Source organism: Mesoplodon mirus (assembly GCF_964341445.2).
Source record: "Mesoplodon mirus genome assembly, chromosome: 6".
In the NCBI taxonomy this organism is placed as follows: domain Eukaryota; kingdom Metazoa; phylum Chordata; class Mammalia; order Artiodactyla; family Ziphiidae; genus Mesoplodon; species Mesoplodon mirus.
The window spans coordinates 100839337-100853347 of record NC_138982.1 but is presented as its reverse complement, the minus strand read 5'-3'; positions in this window follow the sequence as shown (position 1 = coordinate 100853347).

Sequence of the window (14011 nt, the reverse complement as noted above, 5' to 3'; positions counted from 1 at the left end):
CTGGATGGAGACAAACTTTGTGGTGGACCTGAGGCCCTGATCCAGTCTCTGAATGACTGGTTTCTGGGGCTTCTCTTCCAAGTTCATGACCTATCTCGTTATGCTTCCCAGAGCATAACTTCCTTTTCTCTGAAGTTAATTTTTGTTGGGTTGTGGTCATTCGTAACCAAAGGAATCTTAACTAATAGAGGTTTCCCTTACCTAATTCGTGCCTGTATGATTACTACTGGCAGGCTGGGATCCAAAATATCAGCTCTTATTGTTCTACAAAATTTCTCTTATCCTTGATCAGAGAAACAAAATAGGGATATTCCACCTTGGTTCTCTACCATATCTAAATTCAATCTAACAAAATTATTAAAACTCAAAACACAAATGTTTTAAATTCTAGTAGTGTAAGAGCTCAAAACATTTAAAATGCGAAGAAGAACTTGGCTCTTTCTGTTATCACCTCAGCAGTCATTGAGTGAATGTCATCACAGTGAAGTCTACCGTCAGGTCCAGATGTCGCTCCTCTGGTTTGGAGACTTAAGAACTACAAAGACTGGTTTTCTCCCTCTCTCCCTACTCTCTAATAGATAACAATGGGAGAAAAAGGACACACTGATTTGGAGAGGGGGAAATGGAGATAGCCAGCAGTCACTGGGCTGTGGAAGTTCTGAAATCCCACTGAGTGGACACTGTGAGTATCTGGGGTGAGAGAGCTTCCTTAATTCATTGGGCTGTGATTCTGGTCTCTAGAGGAATCTCTTTGTCTATAGGTCTTCACAGGATGTGTCCTTTTCTTTTTATTCTTTAGTGGCTCTGAAGTGAGCTTTGGGAGTGGATTCCCTTCTTGGGGGCTGAAAAGCTTTCTCAGCACATTCTCATCAAGGAAGTTTGGAGGTTTTAAGTCAAATGCTTTTTTGGTCAAAGTTCTTGCTTCTTTGGCAATTTATTCCCTTCAGAGGAGGCTTCTAATCTATTTCATGTACCAGTAACCTCACTCTTTTGAAACCTAGTCTTCCGATCTGCTTTATTTCAGTGCTCCCTCATCCTCACACCTTGTATTATCTAGACTACTATTGAGTTTAAATGGGAAGATTACACCTTTAATCTGACTTTGCCTAGAAGCACATTGATCAACTAGGAACTTTTATTGGGTATTTGTAACTCAAAACTTCTTTAGTCCTGTTTCTTACTTCTGAGGTGTAGAAGTACTTGACTTTCTAAACTGGAAGGACCTGAATTTCTGGTCTTTCCCTACAATGCTCTTCTAGCCTACTTTCAAATGGTCACTTCTTTCTGAGTCCGTTTCTTTTTGGCAATGCCTTGCTAAAGGGAACAAAAAGTCACTAGTATATAGTACTGAAGATCTATTTTCCATCATTTTACTCTGAAACTTCTGGCTGAATACTCAGGTGAGCTGACTTCCAAGTCACTGCATATGATAGTTATATCAAATATTTTACCACTGCAAAGCACGTACCATTATCTTTTCAGCCTTTGGTATCAGTTTCCTTGCTGTTCATTACCCACTAAGCAAATTCACATGTTTTAGGTTTTGTTACTCCAACACCCCACATTCAGGTATTAGTTTCTTCATTGGGATAATTAATGCTAGCTGCCACAATAAATATGTTGAAATCTCAGTGCTTATACAACCAAGGGTTCATCTTATTTGCATTATATGTCCAGAAAGAGTTGGTAGACAGGGGATGAGGGAAGTTTTTCTCTACATAGTCACTCAGGAAACCAGGCTGATGGAGCCTCCAGTATCTTGTAGCTACATTACAAGGAACACTTGGCTTTTGAGGTTTCCCTGGCACAGGAAAAGAAGGATGGAGTGACACACCAATTCTTAACTTCTCAGGCCCAGAAGTCATAAATATCACTTCCACTCAATGGCGTTTGCCTTAACTCATCACCCAGCTCTAACCTAATTGCAAGGGAGGCTGGGAAACATAAGGATGCACGTGGAATATTTGGTGAGCCCTGACTGTCTCTGTCCCTGGAAGGTACTGTGGGAGTCTGCATATGTGAGAAGAAGACTAGGCATTAGACAGCAAGGTCCTGGCAGGAAAGTGTCTGGTAGTCATTAGTTCTGTTCAACAAATATTTCCAGTTCTTTTTCTCAGCAGATTTGTACTTCTCTATTGCCCTGGAGTTAGAGAGGTCACGTGCTTTGGTCGTTCGTTGTTTTGGGGAATGAAATGTGAAGAGAAGGATATGTGTTTCTTTCAGATAGACTCTTTAAGAGCAGTGTGCAATTTGTTGTGTACTCTCTTTTCATCTGCTGTGATGACCAGCAGTGTTCCAGACTGAGGTTGCTTCACTGGCTTGGGTCCCAGGGTGAGGATGACTTGAAGCAGAGACCCAGCCAAATCACAATAGACATGCAGTGAGAGCACAAAATAAATCCTCGTTTTGAGTGGGAAGTGGGTGGTTTTTCATCCCTGCAATATATTTCATTCCATTCTGATTGATATCATACTTTCTCATCTTTGTTTCTTTAGTGCCAGGGATTCAACAAATGCCTGATGACTCTTCTTCTTGTGTTGCTACTGTTTCTCCCAGTACATCTCTCTCTCTTATTAGCAATGATGTTCCCAAGCAGTAGAACCGAATTTTCTGATAGTTACCTGAATAGTATTCCAGCCAGTAGCCATTCATGGGCTGGAGCTATGGCAAAGAATATGAAGAAAGATCACCAGTGGCTCTTAGCCTTGCTTTCAAAGCAGCACTTTCTCTCTGCAAGTGAATTTTAGCAGAATGTCCTTCAAATACAAACCTATACATCCCTTCCCTTTCTTTCTCATTCTCTCTCTCTCTCTCCCTCCTTGCTTCAATTTAATTGGAGGAAAATTCTTTCTTCATTATGGTAACAGTACAGTGAATCTTAAAGTGTTCATAGAAAATAGGTGAAGTGACTTGACTGTACTTCTGGGTTTAATTTTAGGTAGACTTATATAATGGGACTGTACTTCTGGGTTTAATTTTAGGTAGACTTATATAATGGGAAAGTCACTAGATTTGGATTCAGAAAATTTGGATTTGAATCCTGTCTCTGCTACTTACTATCTATAGAGATTTTAGTTTATATCTTCATATAAATTGGAGCTAATATAGGCTGGGTCTTCCACAGTGTTGCTATGAAAATAAAAATATAATAAAGATATATAATGAGTAAAGGCTCTTTATAAAGGCCAAAGATACTACTATCATAAAACAATTTTTTTTCTCTAACTTCTATGTATTTGCATTAAATGCTTTTTAAACGTGAGGAAACCTATGAGACAGACTTACCTGATTGCAAACTGTTCTGGTTCTCTACACCTGTCTGTGCTGTAAAGCATGTTTGACACAATTAGCCAGGAAGGAATCTTATTAAGGCTTCATTTTTGAGAATAGCCCTTTACCTGCCAATTTGGTGTTGAAAAAAAAAAAAACCCAAAACAACTATTGACTGCAATTTAAAGATGAGATTTACTCAATTCAGATTTATATACCTGGAGAGGTTTTGACTTTTGAACTTCATACAGCGACAAAAAGATTAAATGGAAAGGACTGAATCTACACAAAGTTATGAGAACTCTATGCAGTTTACCAAACAGATAATTTAAGCAAAATTGTGTCTCCAATTTTTGATATTTGCTTTCAATTCTCTTCACTGGGGAACTGGTAAAACTTGTGGGCAGTTATGCTTAAAGGAAATGTGGCTAATAGTTCCTTCCTGTTGCTTTCCAGATTCTCTTCTCTTTCAACTGTACTTCTTTGTACAGTGTTGAATCATCTAATGATTTTTGTGTCCCTTGCTGTGGATGACCCACCTAATTATATTGGAATGGTTGTTTTACTTGCAGTTTCAAAGAATTTTCAATCTCTCTTTCTGAAATTTTATCAACGATTTTAAACAGCGCCCTTATTGATAGGTATTTCTACAGAGCTTAAATATTGGTGGTCTTAATTTCATATATTTAAGGTAGGCAGGTCAGATGTTTTCCATTGACCCCCATCAGACTGACCCTCAATTATTCTGTACCTTGTCTTCTGCCCAGACAGGGTGACTCATATAGATCACACCAGTGGGTTCCCAAGGGGTTTCTGGTTGAGTTTCGCCAATGGACAGTGCTGACTATAGATTGGAGTGAGGCTATGGCTCCCTTCCTGCAAGGTCTCCTCTATCTATCTGTGTCTCTCCAGCAATCATGGATTCTCTCAAGGCAGCAGGCATGACTCTTTCTCTGGGTTCCTGTACTACTCCTTCCGCTCTTAATTGCTTAGGCATTAGACTATTACTAAGTCTTCGATGTATGGTTACCCTAGTCCACATCATTGCAAATGTCTCTTTGTAAATAAACCCTCATTAAAGTACTCTATGTTGACACACCATCTGTTTCCTCTTGGCTCACTAAGTAATTCAGTGGACGTCTCTATTTGAATCTAGCCCCCATAGTCCTACTTTCTCTTTCATTGCTGTTGTTGTTGGCACTTTACCTGTGTATGATGTCTGCTATGCATTCCCTTTCTGTGTATTTCTATTTAGTATTGTGTGTCTCTGAATTGCCTTTATATTCTCTGCCAAATGAGGGCTATAATTTTCAGATCTGTGGTACATTTCTTTTTTTTCCCCCTTTCGTTTGAAAAATTAAAAACCTACGAAAAGCAGCAAGAATAATTTGAAGAGGTTTTTCATTCTGAACCATTTGAGCAAGTGGTTGATAAGATGCCTTATAATCTTCAAATACTTTAGTGTGTATTTTTTACAAATAAGTACACTCTTCTGCATAACCATAGTAACACCACTGAAGTTAGGAAATTAACGTTGATACATTGCTACCACCTATATCACAGATATCATTCAAGTTTTGCTATTTGTCCCCAAATGTCTCCTATAGTAAAAAGAATTTAATCCAGTATCACGTGTTGCGCTTATTTTATCTCTGTAGTCCCCTTTTGATCAGGAACAATTCCTCAGTCTTTTTTTTTTTTACTTTCATGACTTTGACAATTTTTCTGAGTTCATTTATAAACTATCTTTAAGTTTAAGTTAATCTAATGTTTCCCTAGGGTTAGACTCAAGTTGTGCTTCCTCTAGGGCTGGAATACCATAGTAATGATTTTGCGTTCTTATTGCATCCAGTTACATGGTACATGTTTTCAATTTATCCCCTTACTGATGACATTAATTTTAATAATTTGTTTAGGTGGTGTCTGCCAAATTTCTCCAGTGAAAACTCATTCTTTTCTTCATTGCAATTAATAAGCATTTTGTGGATAGTTGAGACTATGTAAACATTTCATTCTTCATCAAACTTATACTCACTAATTTTAGCATCTATTGATGTTTCATGGCTGAATTATTACTATGATGGTTGCCAAATAGTTATTTTCTAATTAGACCATTTCTCCTGTATTTATTAGTTGACATTCTACTGTAAGGAATTTTTTCTTCCAATTTATTTTTTCACTTATTTATTTGTATTAGTATGAACTTGTCAGTTCCTTAGAGAGGCCAGTGGGTGCCCTTTCAAGATGGCTTCTACAATTATTTGACCATTTCCTTGCTAATAAAATATTCAGACTCACCTTTAATTTTTCCTTGCTTTAGCCCTGAAGTCAGCCATTTCTCCAAGGACCCCTGGTTTCTTTTAGTGGAGAACTGCATTTAGAAACTGAGATTTGGGCATTTGGTACGCTCATAGGTTTCAAAGTGTCATTGCACCCAGACCTTAGCAATGGATAGAGCTAGGGAATATATATAAGTATGTGCTCTGTATATGTATATTTTATCTGTTGCTACATAACAAACTTAGTACCTTAAAACAATGGATATTTATTACTTCACACTTTAGTCAGAATTCAGAAGTGGTTTAGCTGCGTGATTGTTGGCTCAGCCCCTCTCATGAGGTTGCGGTCAAGATGTTGGCCAGGACTGTAGTCGCCTTAAGGCGTGACTGGGACTGGGGAATATGCTTTCAGGGTGGCTCACTCACATGTCTGGCAAGCTGAGACTGGTTGTTGGCAGGAGGCCTCTTTTCCTCATGTCACAGATTTCTCCACAGTGCTGCGTGAGTGTCACCACAGTGCGTGGCTGGATATTCCCCCAGAGTGAGGAAGCTAGATGTCTTTTAGGACCTAACCTCAAAAGTCTCACTCTTTCATTTTTATAACATCTTACTGTTTACACAAGTGAACCCTATTCAGGATAGGAGGGGACTTCACGAAGGTATGAATACTTGGATTCAAGAAAACCGGAGGCTATTTTAGAGTCTGGCTACCACAACATTATCTATCTACCTACCTACTCACCTACCTGTCTAACATCTATCTACTGGAATCTATGTGTTTATACCAATACTTCCAAGTTCAATCTGACACCTCAGGATTCATCCTAGCTTGTCCTTTCAGTGGCAGTGAGAAGGCTGATCCCCACTGTTCTCACAAAGTTCCAACATATCTACTTACTTGATGAACACCCATATATGTAATCAACAGCCTGGCCCTATGCCCAGCAACTATAACACCATGTATAGATACCATCCTCACTGAGCATTTGGGCTCTTCCTCCTTGCCAGGCCACTGCGGCCCCTTGCTCCTACCCACCCCACGGGAGCTACTGGCTCGACAAGACCCCACCGCGGGCCTCTCACTGTTGTGGCCTCTCCCATTGCGAAGCACAGGCTCCGGATGCACAGGCTCAGCGGCCATGGCTCACGGGCCCAGCCGCTCCGCGGCATGTGGGATCCTCCCGGACCGGGGCACGAACCCGCGTCCCCTGCATCGGCAGGCGGACTCTCAACCACTGCACCACCAGGGAAGCCCCACCTTATGTTCTTTGAACTGAGCTATTCAGGAAGTTATTCCTTGCTATTCAGGAAGGAAGATAAGTAGGTGTGACTATATATATATATATATTTTTTGTTGTTGTGAATTGTAATGTAACAGTGGAAAGAATGTCTAATACTTAGACTTGACCTAGAGAAATAAATCTCTGGCTCCCACTTCTCTAAAGAGGTCCAAGAACTGTGTCACCATTCCCATGTATATGGGTCAGGCATTCCCTCCCTCTGTGAACAGTTGCTTGTTTAATCTGTCAAGAACCCTTTTATGTAGGCTACGTTTATAGTCTTTTATCTCCTCCTTTTTTTCCTTTCCCTTTCACTTCTTTTCCTTTCCTTTCATTCTCTTTTCTTCATTTCCCTTCCCTTCTCTTTCTTCTTCAATTCCCACAGGCTTCATCCTTGCCCCCTTTTTTCTCTTAAATTCCTTTGCTTCAAGTTTGTCACTGACATCTCAATGGCACAAAGACATTGTTTTTCACATAGCAGCCCTAAAGGTATTAGGGCTTTACCTAATTAATCGTGTGGTACAAAAAAGCAAACCTCTACTGATACTTTATTTTTTAAAAATGAATATATTAGAATGACTTTTTACATTTTAACCTTCCATTTCATATAAGAATGCTTATTTTGAGATCATGGTAATAGAATTTTCAAAGTCACCATTATTCCTATGCTCCTGCTAAAGAGCTTACTAGTGGCTTGAGGACTTCCATTTCTGAATAAGAAATACGAAGAGGCAAGGCAGGATTTCCAACATGCAATTAATGGTTATTCTAACAATTTACTTTCTCTAAATTACATGCTGAAGAATCACACAGAACATCATTCCGATTCTGGTCTTTTCATCTCCCCAGAAAGTTAGGATTTACTAGATGAGACGTTTCCTGAGGGTTGTAAGACAGAGGTTCCAGACACGTGGAAGGGAAGAAATTGACGCTGAGCAAGCTGTTGAACTATTATGCTCTTTAACAAAAAGAGGGCTAATGGACCTTTTCTTCCCCCGCCCAAGATCTGGAATTGGAGGTTGGGCTCGGTTAAATCACCCACAGAATTGCATGAGGTTTGGGGAATTTGGATGTGAGTTTTTTACTCTATTCATAGAAACATATCAGCATATTTGTTCCGCCCTGCCTGTGGAAAGATGCCTGGTAGGGGAGATAACACACACAACAGAGCCGGGGACTGACACCCCTGAACTCAACAATTCTTACACCTCACTTGAAAATAAGATGTGTACATGTTGGAATGCAGGCTCATTAGGGAGCCAGGGAAATGCAAGCAGTTTAGTGCATTTCATGGGCTCCAATGTTATCACTACACAAAGCTAATATGTCATGTCGGTTTCGTGTTGCAAAGAATTCACTATGGCTTGTAAAATGTCCTACATTTTTAAAAAATAAGGTCAATGCCAAATTTAATCTAAAGTAACTCTTTAGAAATATCATTCCAGTGACTTAGAAAAGGATGAGGTAAACAACTGTAGAAGATAAACATTCTAAAATGTGACGATTGACACTTTAGAGGAGCACAGAAAAATTCCTAGATAAGACAGTATGACAACATTAACCACATTATAGAATATAGGGAGTTTCCAAATACCACTTTTATCTTCTGCTTCTGTTTAACTATACCAAGATTTCATGGAAAGAAAGTAAAACTGGCTTTTGAGCGCTGTTGCTTTTGATTTTAAGAAGATAAAATAGCAACATTTCTCTTACACGAATTTTGACACTAAAGTTTCTCTGTTTATTCATTCTAATTCCAGTTTTTCTGGATGTATTTAATGTGTTCATCTGAGTAGAAAGAGGGCATTAATGTAAAGAAAATGTATGGCACAGAATGAGCTGTGATCTCACTCTGGGGCGGGAAGGTTGGAAAGGACTATAAATCTCAGTGATTCTTTTCTAGGAGTCATCACGGTAAGATTAAAAAACAAAACAAAACAAAAAACTTTCAACAGGTTAGTTGGACTCTTCATGCTTTGCTTGAGTTTATCTTTAGTCTTTATAAGAGAACTAAAAGGAACAAGGTTAATGGAGTTTCCAAATAAAACTTGCAAATGGTTAACAAAATTAAAAAGTGAAAACAAATATTAAAAAGTTTCTGTTTATGAAAGGCATCTTTCTTCTCAGCAGGGGGAGAATGCCATAGGAACAAAATCTTTCAAGTTTCTTAACCTCGGCATAAGAGTTTGTCATTATTTAAAAATACGTAAACAATGGGAATTCCCAAGCGGTCCAGTGGTTAGGACTTCGCACTTTCACTGCCAGGACCCGGATTCCATCCCTGGTCAGGGAACTAAGATCCTGCAAGCTGCACAGCACAGCCAAAAAATACTTAAACAAGTTTTTTATTTCCCAACACAAATTTTGTGGCACAAAAACATTATTGGTTATTATGGTAGAGATTTATTGTCTTGTCTCTATAGCGTTGGTTACCCCTTCTTCTCATAAACACACCTTCATTTTCCTTAAGTATAAGCCTTCTCCCACCCCCCATTCACATGGTATGGGTGAGGCCAATCAGCACATTCAGTCCATTGGCTACAATGCACAGTGATTGGTTCTAGGATCATCATGTGACCCAATTCAGGCCAATGAGAGTCAGTTCTGGACTTGGTTGAACATATTGGTAATAAGAATCTTTTTCACTGGGATTTTGAGCCTCAGGATGATAAGGGAGACCTGTGGGTACTGGGAACAACCACACAGACAGAACCAACCTGAGAATAGAGGCAAACAGGGAAAAAAGTGCTGGTGAGAGGAGGAAAAGGACTGAGTGCTGATGACCATATTTAAGTTCCTTTACAGAGGTTTTTTTTTAAAGATGAAGTTGGCATTTTAAATCAAATTTCTGGTTAAAAAATTAGCAGAGGGCAATAGGGGCTATAAAAAGCATCGATTGCTAAGCTGTTGCTTAACATGTAGCTAATTATAGCCAATTCATACTAAAGTTTAAATACTTTTTGCCTTAACCTATTCAGATTTTTTTTTTTTTTTTTTTTTTTTTTTTTTTTTTTGCGGTATGCGGGCCTCTCACTGTTGTGGCCTCCCCCGTTGCGGAGCACAGGCTCCGGATGCGCAGGCCCAGCGGCCATGGCTCACGGGCCCAGCCGCTCCGCGGCATATGGGATCCTCCCAGACCGGGGCACGAACCCGTATCCCCTGCATCGGCAGGCGGACTCTCAACCACTGCGCCACCAGGGAGGCCCACCTATTCAGATTTTTAAAATCTATTTAACTAAGACACTTTAGTGCTTATTATGTGCTAGTCCCTGTCTTAACCATTTTACCAATAACAACTCACTTAATTCTCATAACAAACCCATGGTGTAGGAATTACTGACATCTTCGTTTTACCATGGAGGAAGAAGAGGCACAGAGAGGTCACATAACTTGCCTAAAGTCACACAGATAGCAAGGGGTGAACCAGACCTGAGAACTGAACCCCTTCCGTCTGATTTCAGATCAACTCTAACGCTACTCTGCCTTTTTGGAATAGTGCTCCACCTTGTCCAAGCTCATAAACAAACACAAATAATGTATTACTGTGCATTTTATGAAAAAAAATTGAGGCAGATGGATACTGTCATACAGCTTGTCAGTAAAAAAAAAAAAAAGTGAGACTAAGAGGCAATGTGGTGTTATTAAAAGTGTAGGCTCTGCATTCAAACAGTCTGGGTTTGAATTCCAGCTAGTTACCAGCTGTGTTGGTAAATTACTTTACCTCTGCATGTCTTTATTTCCTCATTTGTAAAATGGAGCCAATATCTATCTCTCCAGCTTGTCATGAGGGTTAAAAGTGATAGTGCTTGTATAGCATTTAGCAGAGATGACTAATTAACTATTGCTAGTGTTAATAAATCTCACCCTTTTTTGTTATACCATTCTTATGCATAATGGTTTTTTTTCTCCTTTCCATTTATATTCTTCAATACACATGGCTATTCTACTCTCATTGGACCAGTGCTTCTATTATTTTCTCACAAGTCCATTCTTTTAATTAATTTCAGTCTTTTAATCATCTCTGAATTTGTCCTAATTATTTTTTCCAGTTCTAACAGGATTTTCTTTTGGAACAATGAGGGAAAGGGTGGGATACAGAAAAAGTCAAGTCCCCGACTCTACCTTTTTGCCTCTGTCTTTAGAGAACCAACAGGGTGCTCAGTCATTTCCTGTTCCTGTATAAATTGAGAGATTTGGTGGTATTTGTTTGTTCAGCCCTTCAAATCATTTTCTTTGGAGAGGAACTATCAACTACTTGTTAGGGAGTTGCCTCTGAGCCCCATGATTCCATACAGGAAGCCAGGGTGCATGTTTTCAAGGGTGAAGGCCAAGGATCAATCAGTAGGTGAATTTCAAAATTTTGCTACTCTGAATGACCAGTATGAAAGTATTTAAAGATACATGATAATACTATTAGAAAATCTGTACAAAGCATCATCAGTTGTGGTTTCATTCCTGTGCTTTGTGTGTCATGGGTAGCCACAGTTAAGTGCTTCATAATATTCCCTCAACCCAGCACAGTGAAGAACACTTTGCACTCTCAGAAAAAGGGCAAAAGAGGCTATTTCCTCCTCCACATCTGAGGAAAAGGTATGATCTACTACACATGGAAGCATTATGGCAATTAAAGCAGTCAAATGACTGTTGCACTACCTCCATCTTTCGCCTCATGACTTTCTATATTAATCAGCCATGGAGATAAATTTAAATGTAATTATCATATTTTAACATAATTGCATGAGAACTCAATACATAGTTTACTTCCCCTGGACTTTAAATCAAGGTAATGGCAAATCTGACCTAACTAAAATGACCCAGTTCTAATGCTTTGTGACCCACTTAGATCCGGAAGTTGAAGGTAAGGAGAAAATTGTTCTAACATCACTTTATCCTTAAATGTTAAATTTAATCTCCTTTATTTACTCATGTGGTGAAGCAACGTTAGAAGAATATTTTTTAGCTTGAGTGTTTCATCGCACTCTTCACAAAAAATATTGTGTCCTGGGCTTCCCTGGTGGTGCAGTGGTTGAGAGTCCGCCTGCCGTTGCAGGGGACATGGGTTCGTGCCCTGGCCCGGGAAGATCCCACATGCCGTGGAGCGGCTGGGCCCGTGAGCCATGGCTGCTGAGCCTGCGCGTCCGGAGCCTGTGCTCCGCAACGGGAGAGGCCACAGCAGTGAGAGGCCCGCGTACCGCAAAAAAAAAAAAAAAAAAAAAAAAAAAAATATTGTGTCCTTTCCTCTGAGGACTTCTGTTCTTGGCCATTGCTGGCCTCAGGATGTGGCGTGAGATGGATAAACATGACCTTGTGATCCTTCTGGTAATGTAGACCTTTGAAGAAGATTAAGCAGATTTTCCAAACAACTGGTTTGGGTTTAAGAGCGTTGAGGTAGATAAAGTGGAAGCATTGCTGTGCCTCAACCTTGGCACTAACTTGTCTTTGAAACCATGAGTCATCTTCCTCTTAGCAAGTGAAAGTGCTTTTAAAACAATTCATTACTCAATGACTCAGACAGAATTTTGAAAAACTGATGACAATGTTGTCCATTATTTTGTGAAGGTAACAAATTTCTCTGATTTTCCTCAAGTTCTAGGGGACTTTTCTAATTATTCATTGTAGTGTTTGTAGGCAGTGAGCGGGCAGAGGTTGTTTTTTTGGTTGGGATGTTTTCTTAGAGGTAAGTTTCTAGTATCAAGGCCAAGACACTTGAGTCTACAGATTCCTTAATGAATTGAGCCATTTGTGAATTTAAAAAAAAAGGAACTCCCTGAACTCTGATTTGTTTTAGTCCATTAGGTTGTTTGACTTTATGAAAAATAGGAGGAAGCAAGAGCTTAAGATTGAAACTGTCAATATGAGGAAATGTGTTGACTGACATGTTATTTAAGCTGGAAAGAAATATAAAGGGTAGAGACAGTTCAACTCACTCAAACAAAAACCATACACACACACACACAGGCACACACAAACAAGTTTAGTAAGGAAAATGAGGAGCTTTGAGGTGACTTAATTGTTCTGTTTGGATAAATAAGATTTATTTTGCCTATCTCTTTTTTGCATTTGACAGATTATTTCATGGAACCCTGATATAATTCAGATAGTCAGAGGTTTTAGAGGCAAATGGAATGGGCTGTGGTAAAATGTAAATCATTTTATTTTTATAAAAGAAGGTGATTTTGCTTATCAATTATTGTGTGAAATTGATAAGCAAAAGACATCTGGCAGTACACATTACACTCATCAAAGCCATAGCCTGGGCAAAGATACCCCTCAGGAGATTCTATGCAGGCGGATACAGTCTCCTGGCAAGTCACAAAGTCAGAGTGATGGTGGAGTCAGGGAGAGATGACATTTGGCGATCCAAGAAGCTAATCAAACTGTAACACTGCCCAAAATTTGCAGTAGGATGCTCAAAGGTAGGAATTAAGGTCTGTGTGTGAATTTCCAGGAGTGAGAAAAGGAGGGCCCTGAGTCCTAGAAGAGCTACAGTACTAGAAAGGTAACCAACAGGGATCAGAACAGAGACTGAGTCCCCAAACTGGTGCTGACTGGGTTTCACCAACAAGGCAGAAACTCAGTCCAATGAATCAGACAGTAAGCAAACACTGAATGACTATTGTGTGCCATGAGTATACTAGGTTCTGAGGGTACAAAGGAAAACAAGACTCAGTTGCTGTCCTCTAATTCCTCACAATGAGAGACTGGAATGCAGGTTTATGACCTAACTAGGAGCAAGTATCACAGGATGAATGCCAGAATAGAGAGCTGGCATTATTTATGTCTTTTCTGCCAACTGTCAGGATTGGTCTCTTAGGTTGGGGGTAAGGAGTCTTCAGGTGGGGATCAAGTAATTCTATCTATGCGGAAAAGAAGGCTGTAGAGGTCAGGATGAGTCAGGGCCTGCCTCTGATGAAACACTGTATGCAGGAGCAGAAAGATGGCATTTTTAAAGTCTTGCTCTAGATACTGTCACAGCTCAAAAAGAGCAGACGAAGCGCTGTGAATGGAGTTAGAGTTCTCCTTTACTCTCAGCAAATAGTGGGCTTCACACATTTTAGTTAATCTGAATATCAAAGAGTTTCAAGGAGGAAAATATGTAGGAAGTAAAATAGTTCGTTTAAGGTTGAGGGGAGGCCATCCAAAGAAAGACAGGCATGGTAACTCATGTTTTCCCTCTGTTTG